The sequence below is a fragment of the Pelophylax lessonae genome, assembly GCF_965119305.1.
Source record: "Pelophylax lessonae genome assembly, chromosome: 2".
Classification (NCBI taxonomy): domain Eukaryota; kingdom Metazoa; phylum Chordata; class Amphibia; order Anura; family Ranidae; genus Pelophylax; species Pelophylax lessonae.
In genome coordinates, this window is record NC_138769.1 from 201,210,898 (window position 1) to 201,231,285 (window position 20,388).

Below are 20,388 nucleotides of genomic sequence, written 5' to 3' on the forward strand. Positions count from 1 at the left end.
GCTCTGCAAACAAATGTGGATAGGGAAATAACTTAAAACAACAAAAAAAAACAGAAAAATAAAACAATGTTCTTCTTCATCTCTGAAGGACGAGGCCCATATGGAGTAGGAGGGAGGTTGAGGTGGTGGTGGATGTGGCGGTGACATAGGCGTGCGCACAGGGTGTGCTGGGTGTGCCTGGGCACACCCTAATCACCTAGGGCACATAGCATTGCCAGTGAGGAGATGGGAAAGATCTCCCTGGGACCTGCTCTGCTCTATTTCTCCTTGCCTACAGGTACATGGCCCCGATACATTACTCTCCCTGCTGGCAAACACATGCATGTGTATTTCAACTTTGGGGTGCACACCTTAATGCAATAGGCTGCGCACACCTATGGGCGGTGTAGGTGGAAGCGGCGGTGGAGGAGGACCAGGGCCGGATTAACAGCATCATGGGCTTGGTGCTGAGGATTTTGAAGGGCCTTAAGGGCCGTGCCTTGCCATGCACCCAGAGGAGGAAGGGTGCAGCCATGCATGCCTAATTCAACATGGGATGCTGTCTCTGAAGCCCATAAACACATCCATGCATCGCCAACTGTCCCTCCTTGTCCGGCCTTCACGCTGTGTGGGGAGGTTCTGAGGGTGCTGCCTGGGGAAGCGAGCATAGAAGCCAGACTTCTGTGTTTACAAGTGACAGAAGAGCGGTAACAGTGAATATGGCCAACCCGGGGCCTATATAAAAGGTAGGGGCCTGGAGCTGCAGCTCCAATAGCCCCTACATTAATCTGGCCCTGAGGAGGAGGACGAGGTAGCCAACACTGCTTCTTTTCAAAAATTTTAAATGAGGGTACACCCCAAAAGAGTGAGAAAGAGCAAAAATGGAACAATGGGTGGGTAAGGTCGGTATCCATTGCTATTCTGCATAAGGTACGGAAAAGTCCCGTGGGATCCATGCCTGGTTCATTTTAATGAACGTGAGCTTGTCCACATTGTCTCTGGACAGGCGGCTGCGCTTGTCTGTTATAACGCCCCCAGCCGTGCTAAATACCCGTTCAGATAATACACTGGCTGCAGGGCACGCCAGCACCTCCAAGGCGTAAAGGGCAAGCTCAGGCCATGTGCCCAATTTGGAGACCCAGAAGTTGAAGGGGGCAGACCCGTCATTCACTACATGTAGGCGTGTGCACACATACTGCTCCACCATGTTGGTAAAATGCTGCCTCCTGCTAAGACGTTCCATCTGAGCTGCTGGTGCTGCTGTTTGTTGTGGCGTGCTGACAAAGCTTTTCCACATTTCGGCCATGCTAACCCTGCCTTCTGAGGTGCTGGCGGTGCCCTGGTTGCGTTGGCGACCTCCTCCTCCTCCTCCTCCTCTGCCTTGTGCTTCCACTGTGGCCCCGCTGTCAGATGGGAATGCCAGCAGCATGGCGTCTACCAGCGTGCGCTTGTACTCGCGCATCTTGCGATCGCGCTCCAGTGAGTGAATTAAGGACGGTACGTTGTCCTTGTAACGGGGATCCAGCAGCGTGGCCACCCAGTAATCAGCACAAGTTAGAATGTGGGCAACTCGGCGGTCGTTGTGGAGACACTGCAGCATGTAATCGCTCATGTGTGCCAGGCTGCCCAGAGGCAACGAAAGGCTGTCCTCTGTGGGAGGTGTATCGTCCGTGTCCTCTGTATCCCCCCAGCCACGCACCAGTGATGGCCATGAGCTGGCCTGGGTGCCACCCTGCTGTGAACATGGTTCCATCTCCTCCTCCAGCTCCTCCTCCTCCTCATCCTCCTCATCCTCCAGAACTGTGCCCCTGCTGGACAATTGCGTCCCTGGCGTTTGCGTGTGCAGGAACCCACCCTCGGAGCCCCTTGCGAATGACTGCCCTGAAAGCCTTGGAAATGTTACCTCTTCATCCTCCTCCTCCTCCTCATCCTGTGCCACATCCTCTTCCATCATCGCCCGAATTGTTTTTTCAAGGAGGCATAGAAGTGGGATAGTTAAGCTGAGAACGGCGTCATTGCCACTGGCCATGTTGGTGGAGTACTCAAAACAGCGCAACAAGGCACACAGGTCTCGCATGGAGGCCCAGTTAAATTAAATAGCGGAATAGAAAATATGATCCAAAAAAAGTGTATGTATATCACACGTACACAACCACACTAGGCCCCAATTACTATTGTTTGTACCCCTAAAAGGCTAGATGAGGAGTAGGGGGGGTATGGAACAGGCAGCACCCTCAAACCTTCAGAAGTATGAGATGAACCCCAACAACTTGGAAAGGTGGATCTCTCTCACACGTACCAACACAGACTATCCCCCAATTTAACTGATCCCCAAAGGTTTTTGATTAAATAGCGGAATAGAAAATATGATCCAAAAAAAGTGTATGTATATCACACGTACACAACCACACTAGGCCCCAATTACTATTGTTTGTACCCCTAAAAGGCTAGATGAGGAGTAGGGGGAGTATGGAACAGGCAGCACCCTCAAACCTTCAGAAGTATGAGATGAACCCCAACAACTTGGAAAGGTGGATCTCTCTCACACGTACCAACACAGACTATCCCCCAATTTAACTGATCCCCAAAGGTTTTTGATTAAATAGCGGAATAGAAAATATGATCCAAAAAAAGTGTATGTATATCACACGTACACAACCACACTAGGCCCCAATTACTATTGTTTGTACCCCTAAAAGGCTAGATGAGGAGTAGGGGGAGTATGGAACAGGCAGCACCCTCAAACCTTCAGAAGTATGAGATGAACCCCAACAACTTGGAAAGGTGGATCTCTCTCACACGTACCAACACAGACTATCCCCCAATTTAACTGATCCCCAAAGGTTTTTGATTAAATAGCGGAATAGAAAATATGATCCAAAAAAAGTGTATGTATATCACACGTACACAACCACACTAGGCCCCAATTACTATTGTTTGTACCCCTAAAAGGCTAGATGAGGAGTAGGGGGGGTATGGAACAGGCAGCACCCTCAAACCTTCAGAAGTATGAGATGAACCCCAACAACTTGGAAAGGTGGATCTCTCTCACACGTACCAACACAGACTATCCCCCAATTTAACTGATCCCCAAAGGTTTTTGATTAAATAGCGGAATAGAAAATATGATCCAAAAAAAGTGTATGTATATCACACGTACACAACCACACTAGGCCCCAATTACTATTGTTTGTACCCCTAAAAGGCTAGATGAGGAGTAGGGGGGGTATGGAACAGGCAGCACCCTCAAATCTTCAGAAGTATGAGATGAACCCCAAAAACTTGGAAAGGTGGATCTCTCTCACACGTACCAACACAGACTATCCCCCAATTTAACTGATCCCCAAAGGTTTTTGATTAAATAGCGGAATAGAAAATATGATCCAAAAAAAGTGTATGTATATCACACGTACACAACCACACTAGGCCCCAATTACTATTGTTTGTACCCCTAAAAGGCTAGATGAGGAGTAGGGGGGGTATGGAACAGGCAGCACCCTCAAACCTTCAGAAGTATGAGATGAACCCCAACAACTTGGAAAGGTGGATCTCTCTCACACGTACCAACACAGACTATCCCCCAATTTAACTGATCCCCAAAGGTTTTTGATTAAATAGCGGAATAGAAAATATGATCCAAAAAAAGTGTATGTATATCACACGTACACAACCACACTAGGCCCCAATTACTATTGTTTGTACCCCTAAAAGGCTAGATGAGGAGTAGGGGGGGTATGGAACAGGCAGCACCCTCAAACCTTCAGAAGTATGAGATGAACCCCAACAACTTGGAAAGGTGGATCTCTCTCACACGTACCAACACAGACTATCCCCCAATTTAACTGATCCCCAAAGGTTTTTGATTAAATAGCGGAATAGAAAATATGATCCAAAAAAAGTGTATGTATATCACACGTACACAACCACACTGGGCCCCAATTACTATTGTTTGTACCCCTAAAAGGCTAGATGAGGAGTAGGGGGAGTATGGAACAGGCAGCACCCTCAAACCTTCAGAAGTATGAGATGAACCCCAACAACTTGGAAAGGTGGATCTCTCTCACACGTACCAACACAGACTATCCCCCAATTTAACTGATCCCCAAAGGTTTTTGATTAAATAGCGGAATAGAAAATATGATCCAAAAAAAGTGTATGTATATCACACGTACACAACCACACTGGGCCCCAATTACTATTGTTTGTACCCCTAAAAGGCTAGATGAGGAGTAGGGGGAGTATGGAACAGGCAGCACCCTCAAACCTTCAGAAGTATGAGATGAACCCCAACAACTTGGAAAGGTGGATCTCTCTCACACGTACCAACACAGACTATCCCCCAATTTAACTGATCCCCAAAGGTTTTTGATTAAATAGCGGAATAGAAAATATGATCCAAAAAAAGTGTATGTATATCACACGTACACAACCACACTAGGCCCCAATTACTATTGTTTGTACCCCTAAAAGGCTAGATGAGGAGTAGGGGGGGTATGGAACAGGCAGCACCCTCAAACCTTCAGAAGTATGAGATGAACCCCAACAACTTGGAAAGGTGGATCTCTCTCACACGTACCAACACAGACTATCCCCCAATTTAACTGATCCCCAAAGGTTTTTGATTAAATAGCGGAATAGAAAATATGATCCAAAAAAAGTGTATGTATATCACACGTACACAACCACACTAGGCCCCAATTACTATTGTTTGTACCCCTAAAAGGCTAGGAGTAGGGGGAGTATGGAACAGGCAGCACCCTCAAACCTTCAGAAGTATGAGATGAACCCCAACAACTTGGAAAGGTGGATCTCTCTCACACGTACCAACACAGACTATCCCCCAATTTAACTGATCCCCAAAGGTTTTTGATTAAATAGCGGAATAGAAAATATGATCCAAAAAAAGTGTATGTATATCACACGTACACAACCACACTAGGCCCCAATTACTATTGTTTGTACCCCTAAAAGGCTAGATGAGGAGTAGGGGGAGTATGGAACAGGCAGCACCCTCAAATCTTCAGAAGTATGAGATTGTGTTCACTGTACCCCACAAAGATTGAGTTCACTGCACCCCACAATGATTGTGTTCACTGCACCCCACAAAGATTGTGTTCACTGCACCTCACAAAGATTGTGTTCACTGTACCCCCCAAAGATTGTGTTCACTGCACCCCACAAAGATTCTGTTCACTGTACCCCACAAAGATTGTGTTCACTGCACCCTAAAAGGATGTTGTTCACTGCACCCCACAAAGATTGTGTTCACTGCACCCTAAAAGGATGTTGTTCACTGCACCCCAAAAAGATTGTGTTCACTGTACCCCCCCAAAGATTGTGTTCACTGCACCCCACAAAGATTGTGTTCACTGCACCCCAAAAAGATTGTGTTCACTGTACCCCCCAAAGATTGTGTTCACTGCACCCCAAAAAGATTGTGTTCACTGTACCCCCCAAAGATTGTGTTCACTGCACCCCACAAAGATTCTGTTCACTGTACCCCACAAAGATTGTGTTCACTGCACCCCAAAAAGATTGTGTTCACTGTACCCCCCCAAAGATTGTGTTCACTGCACCCCACAAAGATTCTGTTCACTGCACCCCACAAAGGATTTTGTTCACTGCACCCCAAAAAGATTGTGTTCACTGCACCCCAAAAAGGATTTTGATCACTGCACCCCAAAAAGGATGTTGTTCACTGCACCCCAAAAATGATTTTGTTCACTCCACCCCAAAAAGATTGTGTTCACTGCACCCCACAAAGATTGTGTTCACTGCACCCCAAAAAGATTGTGTTCACTGTACCCCCCAAAGATTGTGTTCACTGCACCCCACAAAGATTCTGTTCACTGTACCCCACAAAGATTGTGTTCACTGCACCCCAAAAAAGATTGTGTTCACTGCACCCCAAAAAGGATGTTGTTCACTGCACCCCAAAAAGGATGTTGTTCACTCCACCCCAAAAAGATTGTGTTCACTGCACCCCACAAAGATTGTGTTCACTGCACCCCAAAAAGATTGTGTTCACTGCACCCCAAAAATGATTTTGTTCACTGCACCCCAAAAAGGATTTTGTTCACTGCACCCCAAAAAGGATGTTGTTCACTCCACCCCAAAAAGATTGTGTTCACTGCACCCCAAAAAGATTGTGTTCACTGCACCCCACAAAGGATTTTGTTCACTGCACCCCAAAAAGATTGTGTTCACTGCACCCCAAAAAGGATGTTGTTCACTGCACCCCAAAAAGGATTTTGTTCACTGCACCCCAAAAAGATTGTGTTCACTGCACCCCACAAAGGATTTTGTTCACTGCACCCCACAAAGATTGTGTTCACTGCACACCAAAAAGGATTGTGTTCACTGCACCCCAAAAAGATTTTGTTCACTGCACCCCAAAAAGATTGTGTTTACTGCAGCCCAAAAAGATTGTGTTCACTGCAGCCCAAAAAGATTGTGTTCACTGCAGCCCAAAAAGATTGTGTTCACTGCAGCCCAAAAAGATTGTGTTCACTGCAGCCCAAAAAGATTGTGTTCACTGCAGCTCACACACAGAAAAATGGATGTGGATCACTGACACCTGCCTATCTCCAATCCCACACCACACAGCAATATCGATTGTAGTTTGTAGAACACAGTTTCCCTAAAATTCAGCAGACTCTGTCCCTAACAGGATTGAGAAGAGATCGTAGATCAGGATTGAGTGCAGATTCAACCCACCCCCCACACAGCAATATCGATTGTAGTTTGTAGAAGACACTGACCCTATAATTCAGCAGACTCTATCCCTAAAATGCCTACAACTCGCCCTGCCTAAACACTCCGACCTGTCCCTCAATTCTATCCGGACACAAATGGTTTTTTCCTGCCTATCTGTCCCTAATCAGCAGCCAGCACATTGATGTGTGCTCTGTCCCTTAGCTAAGCAGCAGAATGACGCTGCTGCGGCGGCTGCCTCGAACTTATAAAGACTTGGTCACATGCTTCAGACGGCCAATCACAGCTACTAAGACATTTGCAGGCATGGCTGGGATGGCTTAAGGCACACCAGTTAAACGATTGTTGATTGGCTGTTGAAAGCCCGCCATGAAAAGAGCGCCAAAGCATGCAAAACCCGGAAATAAAACGACCGAACACGGATTTTTACCCGAACATACAGTAAAGTGTCCGTGTCCGTGTTCGGGTAAAAAAAATCCAATTATTCGGTACGAACACGAATAATACAGTCCGTGTTCGCTCAACACTACTCACCATACGACTATACATCTCATGGTAGAAGAGAGTTGGTCAATGAAACATCAAAATTTAGCAAACAAGTTAATAAAAGCCAAATGTTAGCAATTTATGTCATGGTAATTTAAAAAAAAAAAAAAAAAAAAAAACATTACAAAGTTTAGACAAATGCACGGAATTATGCAGGTCATTTATAGTCTGTAGTAGAAACAGGGGACAAAAGTGGTTTTAGTAATTAGTTTAAAAGGTATGACAACAATGTTAATATATATTACAAAATTCATCTGGGGTCCGACACTGAAAGCTCTTTTAGAATTCATTATTCATTTTTACAGCAAAGCATGTGAATGAGTACTAGCAGGTATTTAAATATCAGGAATTGTGGCTAGAGATGCAATAAATCAAACCCTTGTGATGAATGAAAAGATGTGAGTTTTAAGTGAAACTAATTCTAATGGAGGTTACATTCCATTCTCTTTGCTCAGTGAATACAGCCGAATACTGTGAAAGCTATTGTCCAAATGTAACCATTTCACTGTCAAACGAGTAAGCAGCAGTTAGCAGTTAATGGACAAACCAGAATGGCCATATTCTGCAGCCAATAATACAATAAAACACGAAAATAATATCTTTTGTGTTATCATGTTACATTCTGTTTATCAAAGGTCTATACTTGTGTCATCTTTTTGGAATGGCTATTACAATATCCTGTAGCTGCAAAGATGATAAGGTTGATAGACATAGGGAGAATAGCTAAATGTGGCTAATATGGGGACAGATGAACTGGAAAGACCCTACTGAAATGTAACCACTGAAGTACATTTGAGACAACTTCAAAATCTAAGAAATGTAGGTAAATATTAAATAAAACTTCAATTCCTTATTTATCTATTTTAGCCACATAGGGCTTATTAGGAGAAGTAAAGAATATTCTTGTTCGCTTCTTACTGAGATAACAAACAAATATAACCCACAGAGGGTTCAGTACCTTTCTTCAATCCAATATCCGCCTACTATTGATCATGATCGTTCAGCAAGGTACTGAACCCTCTGTGGGTTATAATTTGATGGTTATCGCAGTAGGAAGCGAATAAGAAGATTCTTTGCTCCTTCTGATAAGCCCTATGTGGCTCAATCCCGTAACCCTCAATCCCGTAAGCATTCTATGGGTCTAATAGTCATGAGTGCAGTTTATTTCATTACATTTTACTTAAAATTACATTTACACCTAAAGTGGTTGTAAAGCCTTAGGATTTTTAACTTTAATGCATTCTATGCATTAAGGTTAAAAACCTTCTGTGCTGCAGCTCCCCCTAGACCTTCCTCCCCCTTTTCTTACCTGAGCCTGATCTGATCCAGCGATATCCTGGACAGATTGATAGCAGCGGGAGCAATTGGCTGTGACACGGAATCAGGGGGGTGGAGTGAGGAGCGAGCCTGCACGGGAGCCTGGAAGACTAACAATGCAGAGATATATGACAGACAGACAGATATGTACATTAGATAGTAATAAAGACTGACTGTCAGACATATTTTTCTAATGGTAATATTGTATTGCTATGTAATTGGAGCCAACAGTCTTTTGATACTTCTAGAAATCTGTCCAATAAAAAAAATGTGTAACACATTTACATGTGTTTAATGTGGTGATGTTGGTACTTTAATTAAGGCTTCTGAGGGTTGACTCTGCACTTTGCTTAACCTCTCTGGTCTCTGCCATTTTGGTTTGGGTAGTTTCCAGGACTCTTTTTAAATGAGCCTATTGTTCTTGAATTGTATGCTTCAACAAAATGTTCTTTATGTTTAATTTGTTGGACAAGGGGTCTAGAGACAGCTTTAATTTTTCCCTATATTACAATATGTCAGTCAGTCTAGAAATATAAAGCAAAGTCGAAAATTGCAAAGTAAACATACTTTGAGGTTACTTGGAAAAAGGATGACTAAATAGTACTAAACACAGCGTAAGAAATAAAACTCACAAATCGTTAACAGTGAGTAGATGTAGCACTTTAGTCATGAAAACAATGTATTTTGCTTCTACACATGTACATTAATTAGAGAAATATTAAAGCTGAACTCCAGGATCAACTGTCTGCCTAAACTAACTTTGCTTAAGTACAGCAACAACACAAATCACCTTTAAAATACTGAACTCCCGTGACTAGAAAAAGTTTTATTTCTTGGAAGGTCAGTGTGATTGATCTAGCCTCCAGCAATTTTTTGTCACTGGTAGGAGGATTCTAGGTGGGAAAAGACAGAGAAGATAGACAGACTAAGGTCTAAGGACTAAAGGGGGTGGTAAGAAGACCAGTTGCCCTGTTTAAGAGGTAGCATTGGTGACTGGTCCTTTTTACCAGAAAACGGTGCCCTTCGGCAAATCTTCATATGAACTTTGAGGCTGGATTACTTTGAAATCAGCAACATTATTCTAACAAATGAAGATAGTGGTAGCAAGTAGCAGCAAGGTCTTGCGCTAGAATAAAATTAAAGTTGAAGGGAGTTCTTTAATTTGGACATTAGTTTGTGTGTTTCTCAACAATTTGAAACTCATTCAGGACATAACTGGCACTGCCCCACCTCCTTTGAGTAAAAAAAAAAAAAAAAAAAATTACCAGATCAGGGTGGAGAAGACTTTTTTAATGTTTTATGTTTAGATAGGGCTATTTGGTATCCACTTCCATAGTGCTGCATTTGTGAATGGGCATACACACAGCAGGCATAGTTTCCACAGGGTTCAAATAGTTGTACTGAAGTGTGGTTAAAACTAAAAGAATCCAGTGTCTTGGTTTGAGTGAATGGCAAGACTTTAGTGGGAAAAATAATAATTCAGCTCTCTGAAGAGCCTACTGCATGTCAAACTGTAGCCTGAACTGATTTGGATAAAATTTTCACTGCAGCTTGACTACATTCAGATGTATGTAAATTTACAACATGATTTGCTGTCATTCATGGGGTAAAAAATTCAGACCACTGATGCATCTTGACCTTTATCTGGTCTGAATTGGTAACAGCATGAATAAGAATACATTAAAGCAGATCTTCACCCTCAAATTTAAGTTCCCTCCTCTCCACCCCTCCTCTACACACTAGATGACTGACATATATCATGCTTGCTGTGCCTCCTGAGATATGCTCATTACATATCACAGGGCATAGCCCTTCATTAAAAAAAAAAAAAAAAAAAAAAAAGGAGCAGGGTGGGCCTAGTGGTACATTTTTGAGAGGCACGGTGGCTGAACCTGGAAAAGCCAGCGAGCCTGCTGATGACATCATACAAGAAGATGGGTGCTAGGGACCTAGTTGTTGTAATAAATGGTTGTGGTCTAGGATACAAGCTTAGTATAATAAGCGTGGCACAAAGGAAATGCATTACTGCACAAGTGGGAATGAACCTAAATGGTTGCCAAAAACTGGGTTATTTAGGACTATCCTAAATTGATATCATTATCACTTTACACTACTGAGAGCATGAAGTAACCCTTTTCAACCTGACCAATCCTTCATTGCTCTTAGTGAGAAAAGAGAAGGTAGGTGTTAACCTTGCATGCATTGCTTCAGTCATGATCAGAGGTCAGGCTTGAAGAACCAGTTGCTATAGCAGAAGCGGACCTATCTCCGTCCAGCAGGATAGGTACACTGGCAGTCACCCTGGTGAATGACGTGGGTTCAACTGAGATGCAGATTCTAAGTATTAACTGGTGTTCACCAGAGCTCCTGATGGTGGAGATGGATTTTGCTGCATGTTAGTACCTGGTCATGGTCCTCAAGATTGTCTCACCAGGAGGTGAGTAAGCTAGGGTCCAGTAGCAGATAAGCAGACTGGGATCAAACAGAAGTGTAGTCAGTAAACAAGCCAAAGATCGGTAACAAGAATCTGCAGGTTGGGATCAGGCAGAAGCTTAGTCAAGGAACAAGCCAAGGGTCCACAACAAGTGGTAGCAAATTTTGGAAGGTAGCAGGGAAAACAGGAGCAAGATTCTGGCTAGAGAGAGCACAATAATCTGGCAAAGAGGAAGTGCAGAGACATGGCTTAACCACATTTGGACCAAAAGGATTTGCCCCCTTAATGACCAGGCCATTTTTCGTCTACAAAATAGGGGAAATATTTATGACATTTTTATTTTATTTTTTTCTTTACTAGTAATGACGGCGATCTGCGATTTTTAGTGGGACTGCGACAGATCGGACCCCTAACTGACATTTTTGACACTTTTGGGGGGGGGGGGGGTGGGGAGGGTGGGCAGTAACATTAATACAGTAATCAGTGCTAAAAATATGCAGTTACTGTAATAATGACACTGGCAGGGAAGGGGTTAACACCAGCGGTGATCAAAGGGTTAAATGTGTACCTAGGGGGTGATTATAACTGTGTGGGGGCCAGACTTGGTGGATGGAAACAGGGCTCCTGTGTTCTGAAATAACAGGAACACAGAAGCCCTATTTCGATCAGTGACAAATGAGCAGTGTGCCATGTTTACAATGGTACACCACCTTCTGTCAGTCCCTGCAGCGATCGCCGGGTTCCCGGCGGCCATCGCGGCCGCCGGACCTGTTGCTTAGCTGCAGGGCTAGAGAGAGGGCATGCGCCCGAGACCCGCTTCCATTAGCCGAAGTACCCTTACGTCAGTTTGCGCAGGAGAGCCAGCCTGCCACAGTATATCTGCGGCGGCTGGTCTTTAAGTTAAATCAAAGTTAAATCAGGAAGTTCATGGAAGGAGCAAAGAGTTTAGGGTTCAAGACAGGATCATTCAAAGAATTGTCAAAAAAACTCTCTAACATTCCATGTAGCTTAGCAGGAAGAGACCTTGCCTGAGACATCAGAGGTTCTGGGTTCAAATTCAGGCCCTAACAGCTTTAGAATGTCAGATTAAAGTGGAGTTCCGGCCTATTTTGCAACTTTAGTGATTCCTGGAGTGCTCACTATGCTGATCAACAATTGGGCATTTTCAATTTTTTTCGGGGGTCGCTTACCTTATTTTCAGGGCATTTTTTATAGTACTTCCTCCTTCTCCCCCCTCTGTGGCCATGGCCACCGACATCACTTCCGCCTTTGCATTGCATCCTGGGAGCTGTTTGTCATCACTCCCAGGAGGCTGGAATCAGGAAGAATGCCAAGAACATTCCCTGGAATCAGGAAGAAGGACACAGCAGATTACACTGAGGCTTCAGATGCCCACGTCTAAGATGGCCACGCCCAGACAGCGTTTTAAAAAGTAAGATTTTGACTAAAATCCAATACCGTACGCCTTGTAAGCATGAGAATAGCGGTTCTGTAAAGAAAAACCAAAAAGGTATTTGAGGCCGGAGCTCCACTTTAAGTAGCCACTAGATGGCCAAATTTTGCAGAGCTCCAGTCAAAGGTTTTTTGATTTCTGTCTGAGATCATATATTTCTCTACCTGTCTGAGTGAAGGTAGTTGATAAAACAAGAGATTCCTCCAATAGGGATACTGTATATACAGCAATAACACATTTATGAGGGGAGAGTCAGGAAGGGTTACAACTCCAATTATGTTTCTACTTCTGTCTGCATCTGCAGAGGGGTCATTTTTTTCTCGTCTACTGCCCCAGCTACAAGGGGTAACTGGATTATAAAGTAATAGACATCCAATGGGAACCAAAACAGCAAGAAAAACACTTTACTAATGTGAGGTATGGTTACAACCCCCACAAAGGTTCTTACTGCTGATTGTGTTCTTTTTGGGGGAATTCACTCTGACTTCCTGTTGTGAGGGGGTTAACTCGACAGTGGGTGTATGTGACTCCCTGGATTAGTTCACTACACAAAATTAGGCATAGCAAACAGCATTACAGGTGAAAAAAGACAAAGGTGCAGTTTATATATATATATATATATATATATATATATATATATATATATATATATATATATACACTATATAATAGGTAAAAACGCCAACAAAAACATGAAAATAAGCCCTTGCCGATTGTCGATTGCTGGACCTGCAGCAACGCAGAGAGAGGAGTCTGAAGGAGAGGAGTCAGAGGAGGAAGGTGGCTTTGAGGAGGTGGAAGACCAACCATAGCAAGCGTCCCAGGGGGCTTGTTGTCACCTTTCAGGGACCCTTGGTGTTGTATGTGGCTGGGTGGAGGAAGAGACCTTCAATGACGTCAGTGAGGACAAGGAACGGGACATGGCTAGCTTGGTATCCAGCCTTGTGCAAATGGGGAGTTTGCGGTTGTGCAAATGGACTGTTTGCGGTTGTTTGCGGTGCGTTAAACGGGGAGTTTGGTCTGTCAGAGTTTGGTCTGTCACTCTGAAGCGGGCGTAACCCTTACACTGCCTGATCAATACAACACCATAACTGATCTTATACACACACTGGATGTTTAAAGCACGTTATTCCAAACAATTTAGGAATGTTAGGTGATTTATGCCCTTTATGGATTAAAACCCGACTCTGCGTCAACTACGTAATTTTCCATGGGAGTTTTGCCATGGATCCCCCTCCGGCATGCCACAGTCATGGTGTTAGTCTCCTTGAAACAACCTTTCCATCACTATTGTGGCAAGAAAGAGTCCCTGTGGGTTTTAAAATTCGCCTGCCTATTGAAGTCTATGGCGGTTCGCCCGTTCGCGAACATTTGCGGAAATTCGCGTTCGCCGTTCGCGAACGGAAAATTTTATGTTCGTGACATCTCTACTCTAAACAGGCTGGAAGTTTTTGTAGAGGCCATAATGAGCCAACTTTCTTCAGCTGGGCTCATTATCTCTACCACTGAAGGACTCTCAGCACTTCCTCCTAGTGGAATAAGTCTGCATAGAGCCTGAATCTAGAATACACATACCTGCCATCCTGGATGCAACCAGGCGATTTTACCTGCCTGCTGTCACACTGTCTTTGTGTTAGTAGTGATAAGTGGAAAATATGTGTGAAGCTAGGGAATTCACCTGGATTCTCTTTGCAAACAGTTTCACAAACCCTGCTTAATATTTGTGGTTTATGAACTTTGTGGTGAACCTCCAAAAAAGTCCTTGAGGGAGCAAATCTTATTATTAAATTCTGGCTATTTGCAGGGCTAATAGGCAGGATCCTGGAAACTAAAATGGGGAGCAGGGCGCTGCTACGTGGGACATGTATCAATACTACAATTAAAAAATAAATAATTAAAGGGTTAGTTCACCTTTCCCAAAAAAACTGCTTGCACAGGTAAGGATGCCTATAGATAAAAAATAAACTTAGCAGATGTTGCTATAGGTGTAAGCCATTTACTTACCTGCAAGAGTCTGGCCAAAAAACTCCCAGAGATGGCATCCTCCCATCCTACCTTGTTGTTAGGACATTGTTAAGACACTCCCAGCCATTATTGCTCACCCACACCATCACAGGAACGAGCTCTCAAACCCTTGCACATGTGTGGTCCACTTGCTTCTCCATTGAAGTCACACTGAACTCAGAGCCACTGAGACAGGGAAGAGAAAATGCATGGGAGCATTTTCCTAGCTACAAGGCAGGATGGGATGATGCCAACTCTGGGAGTTTTCAGCCAGGCTCCAGGAGGTACCTAAATGACCTACAACTATAACAAGGGCATTATTTGGCTTTGGTCAAAACTGCACAGTTTGTTTTATCTACAGATGCCCTTGACCTACATACTTGCATACCATGCATCACTGTTGTGAGATCACCCTTTTATAGAAAGGGGAAGGGTTATACATTTCGGCATATTGTTTTTTGAGGCACATCTGACCGGGAGCAAATGCACTGCATTGTTGGTTGTTCCTTATTTCTGATGGTGGTGAACCTGCAAAGTTTTTGGCAAACCTTCACAAGTCACTGGGTTTCAGCACAAATATATGGTAGCAGCAAGTCTGAATCTCATCCCTACAATAATAATAAACTATACAATACAATACAAAGCAAGCCTAAACCTCATCCCTACAATAATAATACAGCAATACAATACAGCAATAAATATCTGACAGAGATTCTAACTTTATTCACTTCCGAATCAAACAAAAATGTCTTGTCTGGAGTTCTACTTTAACGATTAAAATATGATTTATGTCATATATTGTGGCATTTACAGAATTAATTTATTTGGATAACAATTACAAGCAATAATAGAGCCACTTATGTATTGGATTCATAGAGAAAAACAGTGCCAGATTAGTATTTTGTTGTATAGACCAATCCTTTCATCTCGTTTTTTGAAATAACAAATATATCCTCAGTTCACATCTTATATGTGCCAAAAGAGTCTATCAACACCACAGTTGTTAAACTTTATCACAGAAATGTTCCAGTATACAGAACTCATCATTATTTCCTATTCATTTGATCTAAACAGTTTGGATCTGAACAGTATGCAGTACATAAACATTAAACGCCCGTAAGGAATGTTAATTGAACACAGCACAAGTATTTGAAGATAACCTAATAGTCAAGACGCAGTATAGTTCTCAAGAACCCTCAATGCCGTGTGACACAAAACTGTGTTTCATCACTTTTCAAGGACAATATATTTCTTAATAGAGGCATTACAAAGAAACAGGAACTGTAGAAAGCAATATTATCACTTTTTTAAAAGAAAAACTGTTGACGTACAATGTAATGGAAAATTCAGATCATGTTTCTAAATTCAATTAACTTTTTAACCAAAGTTAAAAGCTGCTCAAATGATAAAATGTTTTACATTTTTGAAAATATTAATGTCAACAAAACAAAAATGTAATTGCTAACTACGTTTTCTAAACATTCTAAATAAGTTATTTTATGTAGTATATGTAAAAGACATGAGTTTCACACTGTATTCACTGTAACCTTACTAGGTTCAGTGTTGAGAACCTTACTTTTTATAATCTTAATAAATTATATAGGGTCTGGGATTAAAAGTGCCATTTCGGTGTTTATAGATGACACCAAGCTATGCAGTGGAATAACTTCCTTACAGGATGTCTCCAACTTACGAGCCCACCTCAACGCACTGTTTAATTGGGCAACTATATGGCACATGAGGTTTAATGTTGATAAATGTAAAGTTATGCACTTGGGAGCAAAGAATATGCATGCATCATATATACTAGGGGGAGAAAAACTGGAGAAATCAATGGTGGAGAAGGATCTGGGGGTTTTGATAGATCATAAGCTTAATAATAACATGCAATGCCAAGCTGCTGTTTCCAAAGCAAGCAAAGTAATTTCTTGTATTAAGAGAGGCATAGACTCCAGAGAGAGAGAGAGAGATATCAGTTTTCCCCTGTACAAATCATTAGTAAGACCTCATCTGGAATATTCAGTTCAGTTTTGGGCACCAGTTCTGAAAAAAGGTATCAGGGAACTGGAGAAAGTGCAGAGAAGGGCAACCAAACTGATAAGAGGCATGGAGGAGCTCAGCTATGAGGAAAGATTAGAGGAACTGAATTTATTCTCTTGAGAAGAGGAGGTTAAGGGGGGATATGATCAACATGTACAAATTCATAAGGGGTCCTTATAGTGAACTTGGTGTTGAGTTATTCACTTTAAAGCAATTGTATACCCTGCTTGGTGATTTTTACCCACAGGTAAGCCTATAATAAGGCTTACCTGTAGGTAAAATTAATATATCCTAAACCTGCACAGTTTAGAAGATATTCACCCTGTATGCAGCCTCTGAAATCAGTGGCGCATGTGCTCTGAAGGTCTGGCGTATCGTGACGAAACTTCAAAGCTCCTGGCCGGAACGGAGGGCTCACGCGCACACATGGCATCATCGCGGCTCCGGCCACTCACAGCAATGGAGCCTGCGAGCCCGGAAGAAACGCTGGGGGCACATGTCAGCTCCCTCAGCAGTGACTGGGCGCCACTGCGGGGGCTTCGTTCTAAGGTAAGTATTTCATCAATGCATATTAGCACATTATGCTATTGTCTTGCAGGTTATTGTTTCCTTTTTTGGGTTTTTTTTCAGCGGTTTGGTTTATTACCGCTTTAAGGTCATCAAAGAGGACAAAGCGGCACTCTTTACATCTAGAGGTAAAAATAATTTGTCTCCAAATACGGAAATGTTTCTTCACAGTAAGAGCTGTGAAAATGTGGAATAGACTCCCTCCAGAGGTGGTTCTGGCCAGCTCAGTGGATTGCTTTAAAAAAGCCTGGATTCTTTCCTAGGTGTACATAATATAACTGGGTACTATAATTTATAGATAAAGTTGATCCAAGGAATATCGGATTGCCTCTAGGTAGATCAGGAAGGATTTTTTCCCCTGCTGTAGCAAATTGGATCATGCTTTGCTGGGGTTTTTTTTGCCCTTCTCTTGATCAACTGTGGGTATTGGATTGTGTATATAGAAGCCTGCAGGAGTGAAGGTAATGATGATGTGAATGATGTAGACATTGTAGAACGAAATTGCTTTTCCAAGTTTCCAAAACATAAACAAGCAGTTACCCATTGTAGTGTGGGTGCAGCCCCACTGCAAAGGAGAAAGTTTAAGTTTCCTGGAGTTTAGCTTTAGTGACACTGCTGAAGAAGAAAAGGCTATGGAGATAAATATATTTACACTGGTTCCCATCAAAAAAGGAGGTTCCAATCACAAATAAGTAATGCTTTTATAGCTACAACAGCCTGTTGCAACCTCTGCCTGGTAACCACGTCACCTTTTGCCCTTGAATGTCAAACAGAGTGTCAGGAATAAGGTAGCTGCAGATCAATGATAAAACTATAATCAATTTAATTAAATTCAATATAAAGAAGTGGGGGTTGGGTGTGTTAGACAACTCATTGTGTAAGTGCCAAAGTCCATACAGAAAACCCACACTGAAAAAAATGCAGTACAGCATTACTAGAGTACATTCATGCGTACAAAAATTGAAAGGGCACAGAGGCTGCAGAAGATCATCAGCAACAAAGGATGAAAAAATCTAAATTAAAAAAAAAAAAAATACATTGTTTATGATATACATCAATACAATAAAAAATGTAATTATTTTAAAGTAGAACTAGAGGCAAAACTTTTTTTCATTTTGGATAGAGCAAGGGAGGGTTATAACCCTTGCCAGATTTTTTTTTTTGCCATTTGTGTCCCATTGCGGAGATTTACCTTCACTTCCTGTCCCATAGTGAAACAGGAAGTGAAGAGGAAATACCTGCAAATTAAGGGTACCAGAACTAGTGTTCCCATTGGAAGAGTTCCCCTCTATTACTTTTTTGGGGACAACCCAAAATTTGCAGTTTTCTTTAATTTTCACTTTCAATGATAATGGTAAACACGACAAATAGAGAGGGTAAATCTCCTTAACGGGGGAACAGACAGCAATAAAAACGAACAGGTATTCTAATCCTTCTTCAATCTATCCAAAACTAAAAAAAAGTTTTGCCTTTAGTTATACTTTAGGGTTTACATCTACTTAAAGCGATATTAAAGTCTTGTTTTTTTCTTGTTTAATTATGTTATGCTCACCTGGTCTATGTAATGGTTTTGCACAGAGCAGCCTTGATCCTCCTCTCCTTGGGTTCCTTGCAGGCGGTCCTGGCTTCTCCCTCCTTCCAAGTGCCCCTACATCAAGTAGCTTGCTATGGGGGCTTTCAAGCCGAGCTGATCCTCAGTGTGTCCATTGAGAAACAAAGCCATGGCTCTGCCCCGCCCTCGCTCTCTCCTCAAAGGCACCCACTGATGTCTCCACCAACCATGAGGAGGGAGAGTCCCAGACAGCCAAGGCAACATTGCTGGATCGAGATGGGGCTCAGGTTAGTATTAGGGGGCTGGCAGGGCTGCTGCGCACAGAAGTTTTTTTTTTTTTATCATAAGACATAGAATGCCTTAAGATAAAAAAAAAAAAGGTTCTGCCTTTAAAACCACTTCAAGTGCTAAGTTTTAGGTGTAGCACTACAAAGAAATCACTTTATGCTATTGCTGCCGCTCTGCATGGGACCCGGAAACTACTGGAAATCACTGCAGTAATGGTGCCTACTCGTGATCGACCGGTATCATTTTTTTAGTGCCGATACTGATACCAATATTTTTGTCATGGGATATCGGTATCAGCCGATATTGGCCAATATTTTCAGACATTTAAAAAAAAATTAAAATTATTTTTCACAGGTACTATTGCGGAGGGATCTGGGGGTCTAAAAGACCCCAAACCCCTCCTCTGCACTTAAAAGCATTCAGAACGCCAAGTTTGGCTGTTTTGAATGCTCACATTTTTTTTTTAATGTCATGACATCACTTCCGGGTTTTTTACATGGAGATCCGATCAGAGCCGAATGCAGCTTTGATCGGGTCTTCTCTTCGGCGGCCTTGCAGGTAGGATGCCCGGGTCTCCTGGTGGGACGGGAGAGCCGCAGAAGGCGGCGGGAGGGGGGATGTCCCCTCCCGTTCCTTGTAATGACAGCCGAGCGGCTTCTCAGCCGCATCGGTTGTCATTACAAGACAGCCGACCATTGGCTATGGGCGCTGGTACTAGGGTGATGCCTCTTGCTGCAGGCATCACTCCGGTACAAGCACTTTCCAAAAATATCGGCAATATTGGTAACCTCAGGGGCCGATTCCGATCTATCGGTGAAAGTGCATATTGCACCCCGATATATCGGCATTGCCGATAATCGGTCGATCCCTAGTGCCTACTACAGTTATTTCCAGCTTTCATGGGAATCCCACAGGTATAGCACATACATACCTACATTGGTCAACGTTAGAGCAATATGACTGGAGCAATATGACTGTAAAATTAGCCATACCTAAACTTCAGCTTTAAGCTGTCAAACATAAATCACAGAAATATTCAAAAATTAAAACTGTGGCTAGTAAAATGCAATGCCTACAAAGAATAGACCCCCCACCATAAAACTAGGTAAGCATAATATACAGAGCAACAGACAGAAGTATAATGTGGGAGTAGTTGGTTGCAGTGAGAGCCCCCTGACACTCTCCAAAGCCATATACTGTAAAATCTCCAAGTATTCCAATGTCGCTGATTCACATCATAATATGAAACTCCTTGGTGACTGCTGCTGCCGCCTGAATACATTATTGGAAAAAATGAAATGAATATTTTCAGCTAAGCATTTGATGTAGTATACTCAAGTCATTCCTTCTTACTAATATGTTTTAAAACCGCTGAGAGTCAAATGAAAGATTTACTAGTGTGTATTTTGGACTACTGTTAATAATAAGATATGGGTAAATTTTTCTTGTAAATTTCAAACACACTTTTTATGGGAAATTTATTGAAATTAATGC